Here is a 15,845-nt window from a genome sequence, read left to right as displayed (position 1 = left end):
TGGTCTTAAATCCCCCAAGTTTACACTAGCGCGAGGAACTCGGCAGGGCTGCCCAATGTCGCCGCTGCTCTTTGCATTGGCCATAGAACCGCTGGCTGCGGCCATTAGAGATAACCCGTCCATTGAAGGAATTAGTTTGGGAGAGAAAACGTATAAAATCTCGCTATACGCGGATGACATCCTCATTTACCTCGCGTCTCCACAACAATCAATTCCACATCTTGTTGATACAATTTCTCACTTTGGTTCCTTCTCTGGGTATAAAGTAAATTTCTCGAAGTCAGAGGCAATGGCACTAAGTAAATCACACTCCCACAACCCTACAGTCTCTCATCCCTTTAAGTGGTCTCCTGCGGGATTTGTATACCTGGGTATAAAGATTACACAGAAGCTGACAAACCTATACAAAAGCAATTTTGTCCCTATTCTTGCTAAGATCAGATCAGACCTAGACAGATGGTGCAACCTTCCTTTATCATTACTAGGTCGTATCCACTTGGTCAAAATGAATATTTTACCCCGCCTTCTATACCCATTCCAAATGTTACCTGTCCTTATTCCTAACAAAGCACTTAAACAGCTACGGGGCTCTATTATCTCCTTTATATGGCGGAAAAAAAGACCTAGATTGAGATATAGCTTCCTAACGCTTCCGAGTAGTTGTGGAGGCTTAGCGGCACCTGACATTAAGCTATATCAGCTTGCTGCTCAACTCCGTTTTATATTGGAATGGCATCTGAATGACCCAAACTCAACGTGGATCAGTGCAGAATCTACAACGCTTGGGCCGATCCCTTTACGGAACCTTCCATATGTGTCGCTTAATAAACAGCGAACTTTAACTAAAGATAACTTCATTCTTAAACATATGATCAAAGTATGGAGAGTAATACGTAAAACGGAAGGACTCGATTCCCATCTGTCGCCACTCACACCCTTGCATAACAATCCAGATTTCCCTCCGGGGATGAATGATGGTCTATTACGCTTAAAAGACAAAGGAATTCATGTCATAGGAGATCTGATGGAGAATAAACAGTTTATGACTTTTGAACAATTCACTACAAAATATGTCCTCAATAAGAACCTCTTCTTGGTTTACCACCAAATACGCAGCTTCTTCACGAAAAATCTCAGACTTTTTCCAAATGGTCTCTCTGTGTCTCCAATTGAGGAACAATTGAATAAACTCACTTCATCTCGATCTGCATCCAAGATATTTTATTCTATCTTGATAAGAGCAAACACAGAAAACTCAGATAAAACCAGAGTGCTATGGGGACGGGACTTTGGAGAAGACATTCAGCCAGCGGATTGGGAAGCTGTATGTGAGATGCCCTCCTACCTGGCCAACAACTCCGCATGGGAAATGCAATTTAAGATTGTTCATCGGTTACATGTGACTCCAGCTCAAAGACACAAAATTAATCCAAAACTCTCCAACCTCTGTAATAAATGTAAAAGACTAGAAGGAACCCTCTTCCATTGCTTTTGGAGCTGTTCGATGATACAACAATTCTGGATGGGCGTCTCGAGGGAACTTGAAAAGATATTCAGTTGCACATTACAACTTGGACCAGAGTCATGTCTGCTTGGTATGAACCGAGAACTCCCACTCAAATCTCAAGGAACCTGCCTTCTTCAAATTTTACTTCACTGTGCCCGCAAATGTATACTCGTTTGTTGGATAACGGATCGAGCTCCATCAATAACACAGTGGATTAATATGGCCAGAAGCCTTGTTCCATATGAAGCCTTCTCAACAGCTCTAAAAGATAAACCTTTTAAATTCTACAAAATATGGGACCCTTTCTTCAATTATCTGGGGATGGCAGAGTCACATGCGTTAGAGCTGGGATTACAGAACCTGGCATGGAAAGACTGAATGCTTACCTATTGGTGATATAACATGTTTGTATGTTTTTTTTTTTTTTTTTTTTTCTCTTTCCCCCATTTTTCCTTTATGTACTTTACTGTACTCTTTGAAGAAAACCTGATTGTATAACCACCTGGGCACTCTGTTTGGCTCAGGTATGGCAATTGTATCTGATCCCTGTCAATGTCAAAAGCTTGCAATAAAAAAAAAAAAAAGCGGTAACTCCACTGAGACTGCGCTGCTCTCAGTCTTTGAAGCCCTTAAGGCAGGCAAGGGCAGCCTCCAAATCATCTGTGCTGATCTTACTGAATCTATCTGCCGCTTTTGACACATTCAATCACCACATCCTTCTGTCGACTCTCATGGCTATGGGTGTCTCTGACCCAGCACTTTTATGGTTCAAGTCATACCTCTCAGGTAGGTCATTCAGGGTATCCTGGAGAGGTGACGTCTCCAAACCCCAATGTCACAGGTCGGAGCGGACTTTGTGTGTCACGCCCCTCCCTAAGTTCCACCTCGAGGAGGTCCCAAAAGCACCCCAATGACCAAACAAGCGAGAGATAAGTACAATAAAATATAATCTTTATTTAAATTATTTAAAATGAAGGGGGAAGTGGGGAAGGGAAATCTAAAATGAGGCTTCTTCTTTCCCTCAGGGGGGAGCTAGGGGGCCAGAAGGGGATGGCGAAGGGAAATCCGGCCAGCACTGGCAAGGGACAGCAGGGAAAGGACCGGACGGCGATCCTTCGTCTACGGCCCACCTCCTGCGTTGCTGTTGACCTCGTGGCGCTCCTCTCTCCTCCTGAGGGCAAAATAAACACAATGTTAGTATCAGGGAAGGCAGAGACCAACTACCTATCTCCAATCCTTTTTGTTTCCTCACGACCAGGCTCCCGTGTTCCGGGGTCTTCATGGGTCGGACTCAACTTCGCTTAATACAGGTAGGTATCACACCTTTCCAAGAGGTCTCTCTGAGCTACGAGTCTTCGTGGGGCGAGTTTAGCTTTAGCTTGGTACGAGGTAAGTGTTTCTCTCCTACAGGTTTCCTCTGGGCTTACGAGTCGGCGTGGGGTAGGTTTAGCTTTAGCTTGGTTCAAGGTAAGTATCTCTCTCCTACAGGTTTTCTTCTGGGTTTACGAGTCTGTGTAGATTGGGTTTAGCTTTAGCTTGGTTCAAGGTAAGTATTTCTCTCCTACAGGTTTCCTCTGGGCTTACGAGTCAGCGTGGGGTAGGTTTAGCTTTAGCTTGGTTCAAGGTAAGTATTTCTCTCCTACAGGTTTCCTCTGGGCTTACGAGTCGACGTGGGGTAGGTTTAGCTTTAGCTTGGTTCAAGGTAAGTATTTCTCTCCTACAGGTTTCCTCTGGGCTTACGAGTTGGCGTGGGGTAGGTTTAGCTTGGTTCAAGGTAAGTATTTCTCTCCTACAGGGTTTCTCTGGGTCTACGAGTCTGTGTAGAGTGGGTATAGCTTTAGCTCGATACAGGGTAAGTATTTCTCTCTACAGGTTTTCTCTGGGTCTACGAGTCTTCGTGGGATAAATGTAACTTTAGCTGGGTACCGGGGTCAACAATAGTAAGAACCATACGTCACCTCCAGCGTCGTGCACGGGCAAAGAGAGGGGGGCTTTTACCGGCGTCCAACTGTGACCGATGAGACAACTTCCCGTCGGGGGTGGGGTTCAGAATGGCACAGTGAGCACACGTCCGTCTTCCCTTCCTCCTGTGGACAGGCGAAGATCTAGACGATAAGGTAAGTGCTCGACGTACACCACCACACACACAGAGTATACACAGCCGCCAAGATTATTTAATACTCCCAACACCTCTTCTGACGTTACGTGTTCAAGTTTGGCTACATTGTTCCCCACAGTACCTCACTTAATGGATCCGTTGGACTCCCGCTGGCTATGGTCGTGTCGCGTAGTTATAAGGTTGGACCTCCACCGTCTCGGCAGCTCCCGTTGGTCTCCACAGAGGCCTAATCCTTCCTGGGGTGAGTACAAACAACAAGGACAAGGCACAACACTGCAAAAGCTTCAGGTGTCCTCACATCAAATAAGTCACTCACACGATGCACAGCACACACTCCAGTGAATATTTATGGACCGTACTCCTCTCCTGGCTAGACCGGCTCTGGGGGGGGAAGATCTGAATCGCTACGCGGAGCGATGTTCGAACCAGATCGTAGCAGCTTCACCACACAGCGTCAGTACAGTTCATGTACTCCGGCTCACCCACCCATCACACACACACGGTGGGGCCGCTATGAACAGGTAATACTTTTCCTTGGTTATGTCAATAAATCACAGGCTTGTTGCTAAATGGTACTCATGACTTTTATATCGTTAATCGATCTGTCCTCTTGTTCCTTTTCCTCCAGGGAATCCACAATGCATCCAACTCCACCAGTGTGACTCTCCAGACCTTCTTGTAAACACAGACAACAATGAATATATCGACTCGCTTCAATAAGTTCCTTTCTCACCCTGCGTTGGATTTTGACTCTCTCTCTCTCTCTCTCTCTCTCTCTCTCTCTCAACAAATCTCAGAGACAACTCCAAATAGTGCCTTTTCCCACACTCGTATCATAACCCAGCATGCACTCGCAGCGTTCTTCCCAATACAACAGCGCACTTCCTGCAAACAACCACACCGTCCTTTCATCCGGACAAGCCCCGCACTCTTTCCGCCCGCTTCCTAGCGGTCGCCGGATCAACGGGGCCTGCGGACTCTTCGGAGGCTGGTGTTTGTTAACTCGCCCGAAATCGACCCCTTCTCTGGTTTCTCACCACCCCATTTATATTCCTCCTCTTCCTCTAATCACCCAATCGTGAATCACGGCCTTCATTACCACACCTGTTGTTGATAACTTTGATTTTCAGCTGCCCGGAGTTTCAGGAAGTGATGAGTGTTCGTAAAATTCGGTCCGGGCGGAACCTCTCCTCTCACTTTTGGTTCCACCCTAAAAGTCACTCCGTGACACCAACGTCTCGATACCAGGGTGCCTCAAGGCTCCGTGCTTGGACCACTGCTCTTTTCGATGTACATGACATCCCTGGGTTCCGTCATTCGAAAACATGGCTTTTCCTACCACTGCTATGCAGATAACAGTCAACTCCACTTGTCGTTTCACCCAGATGATCCAACGGTTTCTGCTGGCATCTCAGCATGCCTGAGAGACATTTCACTCTGGATGAAGGATCACCATCTCCAGCTTAACCATATGAAGACAGAACTGCTTTGTCATATCATCTGAACCAAAGATTCAGCACAACCTTTCCATTCAGCTAAATTCCTTGACCCTTATGCTTTCCAGGACAGCCAGAAACCAGGGAGTGGTCATTGATGATCAGCTTAGCTTCACGGAGCATGTTGCCAACACCGCCCACTCTTGTAGATTCATCCTCTACAATATTAGGAAAATTAGACCTTTCCTAAATGAGCGTGCTACGCATGGCCCTAGTCCAAGCTCTTGTTCTGTCCAGGCTGGACTATTGCAATGCTCTACTGGCTGGACTGCCAGCCTGCACAACCAAACCCCTACAGATGATTCCGAATGCAGTGGTAAGAGTGGTCTTCAAATGCACATCACTCTCTTTGTCAAGTTACACAGGCTTCCTATAGCAGCTCGCATCAAATTCAAAGCTCTGCTCTTGGCCTTTAAAACCACCACTGGGTCAGCACCCCCTTACCTTCACTTGCTTATAGAGCCTTATGTACCCTCTCGATCCCTGCGCTCTGTCACCGAGCGACGACTTGTGGTGCCATCTCAAAAAGGGAAAAATCATATTGTGTACCTTCTCCACAACTGTGGAATGATCTGCCGGTCGCGACACGATCTGCTGACTCTGTAGCTGTCTTTAGGAATCTGTTAAAAACCCATCTCTTCTGCCATTACCCCACTTCCTAATATATTGGCTATGTATACTGTGTTAGACTTGATGAGATTAGTTCTAGTGCACTTATGTATTGCTGTTCTTGTGTTGCTATAATTGCTTGTATTGTTTACCTCATTTGTAAGTTGCTTTGGACAAAAGCGTCTGCTAAATGACTAAATTGTTAACTTTTAACATTTTATCGGGTTAGACACACCTCCTCTTTTCTGCCCTCCTCAGCCAATCTGAATGCTTAAAATGGCTTAAAATTAGTGTCTAAGCATTAGCTTGCCTGAGATTTCTCAGGACGCCTACCTGTCAAATACAGATACAGAACTTCAACACTGTAAAAAAATTCAGTAAAAATTACAGTGTTACTGGCAGCTGGTTGCCAGTAACTTACTGTAGATTTTACATTTATGCTATTTACTGGCAACCTTAAAGTTTCCTTAAAGTTAAATGAACATTAAACATTAACCAGTCTTCTACAGCAAGTTACTGGCAACCAGCTGCATAATTATAGCAAATTTTTTACAGTGCAAGAATATAGGAGTGTACAAGCTCAGGTAAAAGACAAAGTTGCTTTGCAGTTATTGTGTGTGCTTCGACACGAAGACTCACCTGTGTTTGGTCATGATGAATGGAGAAAATCTGAGGTATCACATCTACAGCAGTGGAGATCTTGGCATTAAGATGAAGCGGATCATTCACAGATAGTTCAGTGCCCAGATCATTACTGATCTCCTGCACCTACATTCCATGGATATTGTGTACCGAGACATGAAGCCAGAGAATGTGTTGCTGGACAGTCACGGTCAGTGCAGGTTGTCGGACATGGGCCTGGCTATGGAGCTGCTGAATAGGAAAATACTTTTAAAGTGCACCTATTTCATTATTAAAAATGTGTATTTGGTATAATAATGTGTTTGCATGGTTTATGGTTAAAAAACACATTTATTTTCCACACACCACACATTTTTGTAGCTCCATATATTTACGTTGGAGACGATAATTGTTCACTTTGGGGTTTGTACCTTTTGCATATCGTTAAAGGAGCACGCCCAGATTTTGGGAATTTAGCTTATTCACCGTATCCCCCAGAGTTAGATAAGTCCATACATACTTTTCTCATCTCCGTGCGTGCTGTAACTCTGTCTGACGCAGCCCCCGCTAGCTTGGCTTAGCACAAAGACTGGAAGTGAATGGCTCCAGCTAGCATTCTGCTCCCAATAAGTGACAAAACAACGCAACCATTCTCCCATCTATGTGTTGTGACTTGCACAGTCACAGCGTGTACAAACAACAAGGTGACATGAGACACAGCCACCCTCCAACAGTGTACATACCGGGAACCATACTTTCAGAAGACGAAGCACTGCTACATGGGCGGAGTGATTTGCACAACTCTGACCGAATTCTCTGCTCCTCACCAGGGGCTTCTCGGGTGCTGCGAGCAAATCACTCCGCCCAAGTAGCAGTGCTTCGGGGGAACTCTGGGGGATACGGTGAATAAGCTAAATTCCCAAAATCTGGGCGTGTTCCTTTAACATGTACTAATACACACTTACACACTAAAGGAAATGTAAAATTGTGAATCTGACCATAGGTGCTCTTTAAGTCTTTGAGTGCAATTTCTATAAAATAATTTTTTATAAATCATTATCCAGAATTCACAAGCAACTGGAAAAGTTACAGAAAAGGAAAGAGTGTTGGAATTTTGATACATGTTTGGGTAGTGCATGACCCTCCTCAAAACAAGATCAGGTAAACAATCCCTGCAACTCAATATGGTACTGAAATATGAAAAAAATGTTGGATATATTGGCCTCGATGTAAAAAGTTGGATACTAAAAAATACAGAAAAAAATACTTCAATTGGTAACACTTAACCCTTAGCAATACAAAAAAAGGCTAAAAAAATGCCTTTGTACCTGCTGTGTTAATTGTATCTTAAAACAGTTTACATCATTCGAATCACAAGAATTTCAGCTTTCCAAATATATGTGACATGTTAACTTTCTGTTTTTGAGTTGTATTTGATGAAGTTTTCTGTCAAATAATGCAGTGTAATTCCCATGGTACACTGGAATTTTAAACGGGTAAAAAAGGACAGTTTTCAAAAAAGTTTTTTATTTTAAGAAGATAAAACATATATTTGTACGGAGCCCTTAAGGGAACATGGAGAAAAAATTAAATTAATTTTAGTTTCACGCACACAGATGAACCATTCTCACCAAAAAGCGTACAAATGACACGCAGTGTCATTATCGTGCAATAGATACGCCAAATTCCGATTTTGCGTGCATATGATACGCCAGTCCTTCCCATTCACTTGTGTGGCGAATCGTTTCGTGACGTTTTGTTTATTGTTTTCTCATTTGTTTTCTGTTTTTTTTACCATTTTCGCTTGGGTTTAGGGTTAGAACAACTTTTTGTTATATAAAAATGACATCCTAACCCAAACCCCAACTCTAACCCCAACTCCAAGCGACCATGGCTTAAATATAGATAAAAACATAGAGAAACCTGTATATTAAATAACCTGCTTAAACAAATGTGAAATCTAACCCTAAACCCAAGCGAAAATGGTTTAAAAAACAGAAAACAAATGAGAAAACAATAAATAAAACGTCACGAAACGATTCGCCATATAAGTGAATGGGAAGGACTGGCGTATCATATGCACGCAAAATCGGAATTTGGCGTATCTATTGCACGATAATGACACTGCGTGTCATTTGTACGCATCTTGGTGAGAACGGGTAGATCGCGCGCACATGAAAGCGAAAGTTTCGTGCGCACACAAAACTAAACTTTTATTTTTTTTTAAATTCTGCACCTGAAGGTTTCGCATGACCACATGAAAGTAAACCTTAGATTTTTTTTATTCCAATGTCATCTTAGGTTTTGGTCATTTTTGAACATGTTACCAATTGAAGAGATTTTTTACGTTTATCCAACTTTTCACTCTTAACATGTTTGTTAAGTTATTAACATGTTGTCAACAGGATAAAATTGTCTAACTACTGCATTTCCACAAATTGATTCCAACTATTGGTAATTTTCAGTAGAAGGTGCCATTATTATAAAAATTGTAGTATTACCATTTTTTTATATTTTAAAAGGTAACAACTATGCTTTTAAGAAATCTTTTTTTACCAACTTTGGCAGCTTGGGCATCGTAGATGCTACTTTATGAGCGCAATAAAGATTAAACCACTGTAGTCACATGTCTTTAAAAGCTGTGATCTCTATGGGGGCTCAGAAAGCTAATTTGTGTTACAAAGATGAACAATGCTCTTAAATGTGTGGAACGACATGAGGGAGAATAATTAATGACAAAATTTTCATTTTGAGGTGAACAAACCATTTAAATATGATGGACAATGCTTATTCTAGACCGCTGACTGTTTTAGGTTGACAGTTCTCCCAAAGCTATTTTTCTCATAACCTCTCCATCTCTCCCATACCATCTTGCCTCTCTTGTTGTCTTTTCCATAGCAGGCTGGCAGCTGCCAATTCTAAAGCAGGAACTTTATTGTACTTTATGTCTGTGGACTGGTGACCCTTTAGCATCTATGAAATGGTTTAGGCGGTCTGCCTTTTAAAGACCACAAAGAAAAGGTCCAGAAAGAAGAGTTGATGAGAAGATGAGTGCACACTTGAACACAAGGGTTTCATCGCTTCCCCAAATAAGTCGGAAAAACAACGCAGAAGAACGTCTCAGCTGCAATTAAGAAGCAGTGATTCTGTGTTTCATGGCAAGAGTTTCCACAGCAGGTCATTATAAAGACACAACCAGTCCAGCTCTGCCATCTGCCTTCCAAACATTGCAGCAAAAGCGTTCCTGTGTCAGCTGTCCTGTGCCAGTGTGGCAGCAAATCTAAGAAACAGACTTTCTCAGTAAGAGCGTTGGCCGAGGGCTTGAAGTCTAAACAGTGGGTTTAGATGGGGACAGACGTGAATGTTAAAACATATTAGCATTGGGCCTTTTATGCTGTGGGTGAAAACACCAATAGAAATCTAATATGTATTCATTCCATAGGCACATGGTTAAGTGACATATCATCATAATATTATTCCAAAATTCACTTGGTGAAATGATTTAAGCCAATTAAAACATCTATTTTAGAGCCGTTAAAGATACAGCATATCCAAATTTGAAAATGTTGTTACTTGCTCACCCTTGTATTGTTCTAAATCCATTAAAGCTGGAAAGCACACAATGGGTGTACAGTTCATGATAGATTCTCTTTTATTACATATTAACAGTTTTAAATGGCTAAAGTATCATTTTAAGAATTGTATTTGTCCAGTATAAAATCTTTTGTATTTTTTTCCAGAAGTAAACACTTTTAAAATATCAAGAACAGAAAAGTTAATATGTAAAATAAGTATATATGCACGGTTCTTTACTATGTTAAGGACGCTAACGCATTTAATTTAGTGACCATGGATGTGTACTTTGTGTTCAGATTTGTGTACAGATTAGAAATTTTTAACTTGCTCATTTTTAAACGAATGCAGTTTCCACGAGGAATACCCATGTACTTTCGGTTTTTACAAGACAAGACGTTTATGTTATGAAAAACACTATTTCGTTTAATCATTTGTTAATATAATGTCATATATGTTATTAATAGACATATTTATATTATATTTCTGTGTAATATTAACTGTACCTGTCAAAATGATTTGAAGCATCCTATTGAACAGTTGTTACCTGGGAATAACAAACCGGCAACTGGCCAATCAGAATCAAATTCCAGCCGGGTAATAAACAGTATTATTCTCTTATTAACCTTTTTACTGTTACCCACCTCTTTTAAAGTGTGAGGTTGAAAAGTTGATGTGCACATTTAAATTAATATAAATCTGCCATTTTTTGTTTATAAGTGTCTGGAGGTGAACATATTAAACAGAAAAATTGTTATAGCAGTTTAAATTTATTTAAATAATTAAAAATAATGCAATAACTTGTATTTATACTTGTATTATTTATACATTTATTATTTATATTTATAAAATTATAAAAATGTTAATGTTTCACAAAAGAAATGATATAAACATAAAGCCACAAGGCTCATATAGTTGTGATCCAAATTTCACGTTTAAATCACAAAAATTGTCACTGTTTTAGTGGTTTTACCAACAAAGGCCACTAGGTGTCAACGGTTTGCTGCATACTCTTGTCACAAATTATTAAATTACTGATGCTGCATTATTATTACTGCTAAAAGGTTTTGAAATATATTACATTCTTAGAGCTTTCTAATGATGTATAGTTTGTCAACGACTTATAAGCGAAATAGTGTTATTAATAAATATATAAAATTTATTTGTATTCCTAAGGGGGCGGGGTCATGAAACAAAAAACATCATTTCTATCATTAGATGACCTTGAAAAATGAAAACTACATTCTGAGAGCTTTCCAGTGATATATAGTTTGTCAAGATTACTAAGTTTAGAACGGGGTATTTGTGATCCGAATATGTAATAACAATTTGGGCTCCCCCCCTGTGTCCCCTGACATTTTAGAAATTGACTCTCACTACGTCATAATCTAAGTTTCCAAAAATTGTGATGAAATATAAAAACTTCACTCTTATAGCTTTCCAAAGATATATAGTTTGTCAAAAATTATTAGGTTTAGGATAGGGTATTAGTGTTATACATATGTAAAAACAATGTGGGCGAGCTTGAGCGCCTGTGACCTTTTAGAAAATGACTTGCACTATGTCAGTCTTCTCCCAAAATGACGATGATAAATAAAAACTACTACTCTCTTAAAGCTTTCCGAAAATATATAGTTTGTCATGATAAGATAAGAATTCACATGCAAAACACTGACGTAAATGTAGGCGTCCCACTGGCGGAACAGTGACATTTAGCGGGATTATCAATGTTTTGAGGCACACTCTTATCAAAAATTAATCGTTTACTCTCCCTACATAATTTATTTTATAAAACACTGAATATATCTGTATTCTAGAGGCTTACACCTTTCCAATTTATAGTTTGTCATGATTCGATAAACATTTACATCCAAAATATTGAAGTAAACTCAGGTGTTCCTTAAAAGGAACGGGTGATAGTTTGAATCCAATGCATTCATTTCAAAAACTTTACTTAACGTTTAGTTTTCTAATGAAAGAAATGAATATGTCGTCACAATAATATTTTTGTCTACAAAACTAATTTGAAACATTTAAGCATGCAGCTTCAGATCATGAGAAACATTGCACTCAAGTGGCCCTAAAAACTTTTGAACATTATGGCCAACAAAAAACTTAAATATAAATAAACTTAAAACTTAAACATAAATAAATAAATGATGTGGTTAATGCCTATGTTTATTTTGGTGTTTTTTAACTCTCTAGTAATGAAGCAGCCAGAGCTTACTGGAGTTTCATACCAGTGCAAACATGCTTGCCAAACAGGTGGTGTGTAGACTTTACTGACTGCTATTATATGACTAACCAACAGAGGTCACTGTTCACAATGAGATACTTATTCAGGCCACAATGAGTAACACCACTGATAAACCTGTACAAGCTTAACATCACTTTTTTTTCAAAATAATATATTTATGCATTAAATGTTTTTGCTGTGTTTATATGTAGTTCACGAATCCAGTCATGGGGTGTTTATTAATGTCATGATGAAGGACGGGGCAGACACAGCATGGGAAAGAGAACCCTGTGGTTTTGGACAGGGTACAGATATCTGCCCTTCTCCTCCACGTATCTGGATGACACTTCAGCTGTGAGATAAACAGGCTTTCCTAAGGCGGGTGGAAAACTGTGGGTGCGTCCCAACCCGGCGCGGTGTGGTCTGGCTGAACTTTCAGGACCGTTGCCCTTCACCCTATACCACACGCCCCTGTGCTTTGTCCACTGCCAGTGGGCATCAACTAAAATACACTGTGGTTTCATTAGGAAAATAAGCCTGTGTGCCAAAGGCTGATGATTTTACCAATGAATATTTTTATGCATTGCTCTTCATCACCACACAGACTGCTAATTGAATATGTGCCTAAACTTTTTTGACTCTAATCTTTTGAGTATTTGAAAAGAAATCACAAGTTATAATCTCCTACATTACTGCAAAATATATAAAGAGCTCATATGCAAAACCCTCTATGAGCATCTGACATGTTTTCTTATAAATAAGCTATAACTATAATGAACTATAATGACATTATAACAATCCATCATCTTTATAAATACAGTCATGGAAGTATACAACAGAGTAATAAATATACTTATAAATATTATAAGTCTACTTATATTTATAGTAATAATAGTAATAATTAACAGGGTGCAATTTGCTGGGGGGGGCTGGGGGGATTTACCCCCCTTGCTTTTTATATTCCTACCTCTGATTAGTTATTTTTTATAGGTAGGGACCAAATTTTCGATTTGAGTTCCGCTCAGAGCAGTTTCTAGTAAGAAGAGTTACATTTCTATACATATTTTATTTAAACAAATGCAAGAAAAAGCTTAATACACTGAATAATCAATATAAGCACGTCTTTCGTAATTAATTTTTATGAATAAAAACATTTGAAAAACATTTTTTATTTCACAATAGCACCCTGCCTATAAATAATTCAACCTGATCTTACAAATTGCGTGAAATAGTCACAAAATATTTAGCTTTCTTTTACGTGTCGGGTTTCACATATTGGTCTCCCCATTCTCACGGGATTTTGTGATATAGTCACGTAATTTTTTTATTATTTTTTCGTAATATTATCACGAATTTCCGCGTTTTTACGTGATCGTATAACGAATTCCTGTTTTCGTGTGATTATCACTTATTGGTTACTCAACTGCTTTTTCCTATTTTTAAACCATTGTCGCTTGGGTTTAGGGTTAGATTTGGTGCTTACATTAGAATGTCACTTTATATATTGGTTTATACTATTTTTTCTGATTTCTTTTTTTATATGTCGCCTGGCGTTAGGGTTAGAGTTGGGTTTGGGTACGGATGACATTTTATGTAAATCTAACCCTAAACCAAAGCAACAATGGTAAGAAAATAGGACAAAACAGTTGATTAAACAATATGTGATAATCACACAAAAACAGGAATTCGTTATACAATCATGAAAAAATGCGAAAATTCAAGATAATATCACAAAAAAAGCAATCAAAAAATTATGTGACTATATAATTGTAATGAACTCCGTCTGTGTACCCTGTCTTGTACTCTTATTTTGAAGTCATGTCTGTGTCATCCATGTCTGTAGTTCTTTGTAGTTCTTTTGTTCATTGGTCCGTGTGATGATTGTTCCCCAGGTGTGTCTTGTTTTCCCTGATTACTCTGTGTATTTAAGCCTAGTGTTTCCAGTGTCTGATGTCGATCGTTACTCAATGTTTTGGTGTTTTTTCGTGTTCCTGTCTTGTTGAATTACCTGCCATGTTTTTGCTTGTTTGTTGTTATTTTTAATAAACTTCACTGCATTTGGATCCGCATCCTGTCCTACCTGGATTATAATCACGACAGAACGATCGACCAAGATAGGATCCAGCAGTACTCCTTGTTCCCGTGTGCGTCTCAGGGATTCCAGTATGCTTCGTTGTGGCGGTGTTCAGGTTTGTCCTCCCTCCACGGAGGAGGAGTGGTGGGACAGACTAGCGGACCTTACTGCCCTCCATCAGCGGGGGCAGACTGTGAGTTGTTTTGCTCAAGTCTTTTGGACATTGGCGTCTGGTTTGGGTCTTCGTGACATGGAGCTAAACTACATTTTTAATGACTGTCTGGACGAACCCATACCACGCTGGAAAATGGCCAGGCTCGAGTCTTTAGACTTCTGGGGGTTCACCCGTTATGTGGACGGGCATGGTCGGAGGCGTGCGCAGGTTGTCCCTGAATTGTTGGAAGTAATGTCTGCTGCTCCTTCACAAAGGACTGTTGTCCCGGGTATCGCCCTGTCTTGTCCTGTTCTCTCCGTGTCAATGCCCGACTCCGTGCACAAAATGGCCGCCACTTCATCCAATCACATGCTTCAGTCCGCTGTTATTAAACCTGCCCCAGTTTTCGAGTTTGCCACAATCATACCAGCTCTGGTTTTAAAAAAAAACACCATCACTGTACCAGTTGTTAAAGGTGCAGTAGTTATACCTGCACCCGTTCTCAAGATGGCTCCCATACCCGAACCGGTTCACAAAATGACTGCCACACCTACTCCTTTTCACGAAACTGCATTGATGAACTATCCAGCACTGCCAAAGTTCCAGTGTTTCATCACCAGCCTGGTGGATACCCCATTGGTATCTGTACGGGTGGCTGGGGTTCCCCGTCCTGTGATCTCCAGATCCGTGGTGCCTGTTAAGTCTGAGAAACCTGAATCCTCTAAGTTCCCCGAGTCCCGTGAATCTCCTGAGCCGAGTGAGTCATCTGAGCCGAGTGAGTCATCTGAGCCGAGTGAGTCATCTGAGCCGAGTGAGTCATCTGAGCCGAGTGAGTCATCTGAGCCGAGTGAGTCATCTGAGCCGAGTGAGTCATCTGAGCCGAGTGAGTCATCTGAGCCGAGTGAGTCATCTGAGCCGAGTGAGTCATCTGAGCCGAGTGAGTCATCTGAGCCGAGTGAGTCATCTGAGCCGAGTGAGTCATCAGAGCCGAGTGAGTCATCAGAGCCGAGTGAGTCATCAGAGCCGAGTGAGTCATCAGAGCCGAGTGAGTCATCAGAGCCGAGTGAACTCTCTGCCTGGTCCAAGATGGCCATTCCGGAGCTCCATGAACTCTCAGCCTGGTCCAAGATGGCCATCTCTGGGTTCCCTAAACTGTCTGCCCTTTCTAACCTGGCCCAAAGGGTCTCTCTCTCCTCTTTCCCTCTACCCAGGTTCCTGTTGCCACCAGCACCGCCCTGGTCTTCAATCCCACTCGGGTCTCTGGTCCCTCCTGCGGCACCACCCTGGTATCCAGTTCCTCTCTGGCCTCTGGCTCCGCCCTGGGTTCCCGCTCTGCCGGCTCCGCCCTGGGTTCCCGCTCTGCCGGTTCCGCCCTGGGTCCCCGCTCTGCCGGCTCCGCCCTGGTTGCCAGTTCTGTCGGCTCCTCCCTGGTCCCAGTCTCCGCCTTGGCTGCCTG

Source organism: Misgurnus anguillicaudatus, chromosome 15, assembly GCF_027580225.2.
Source record: "Misgurnus anguillicaudatus chromosome 15, ASM2758022v2, whole genome shotgun sequence".
NCBI lineage: Eukaryota > Metazoa > Chordata > Actinopteri > Cypriniformes > Cobitidae > Misgurnus > Misgurnus anguillicaudatus.
Note: the sequence above shows the minus strand (reverse complement) of the source record.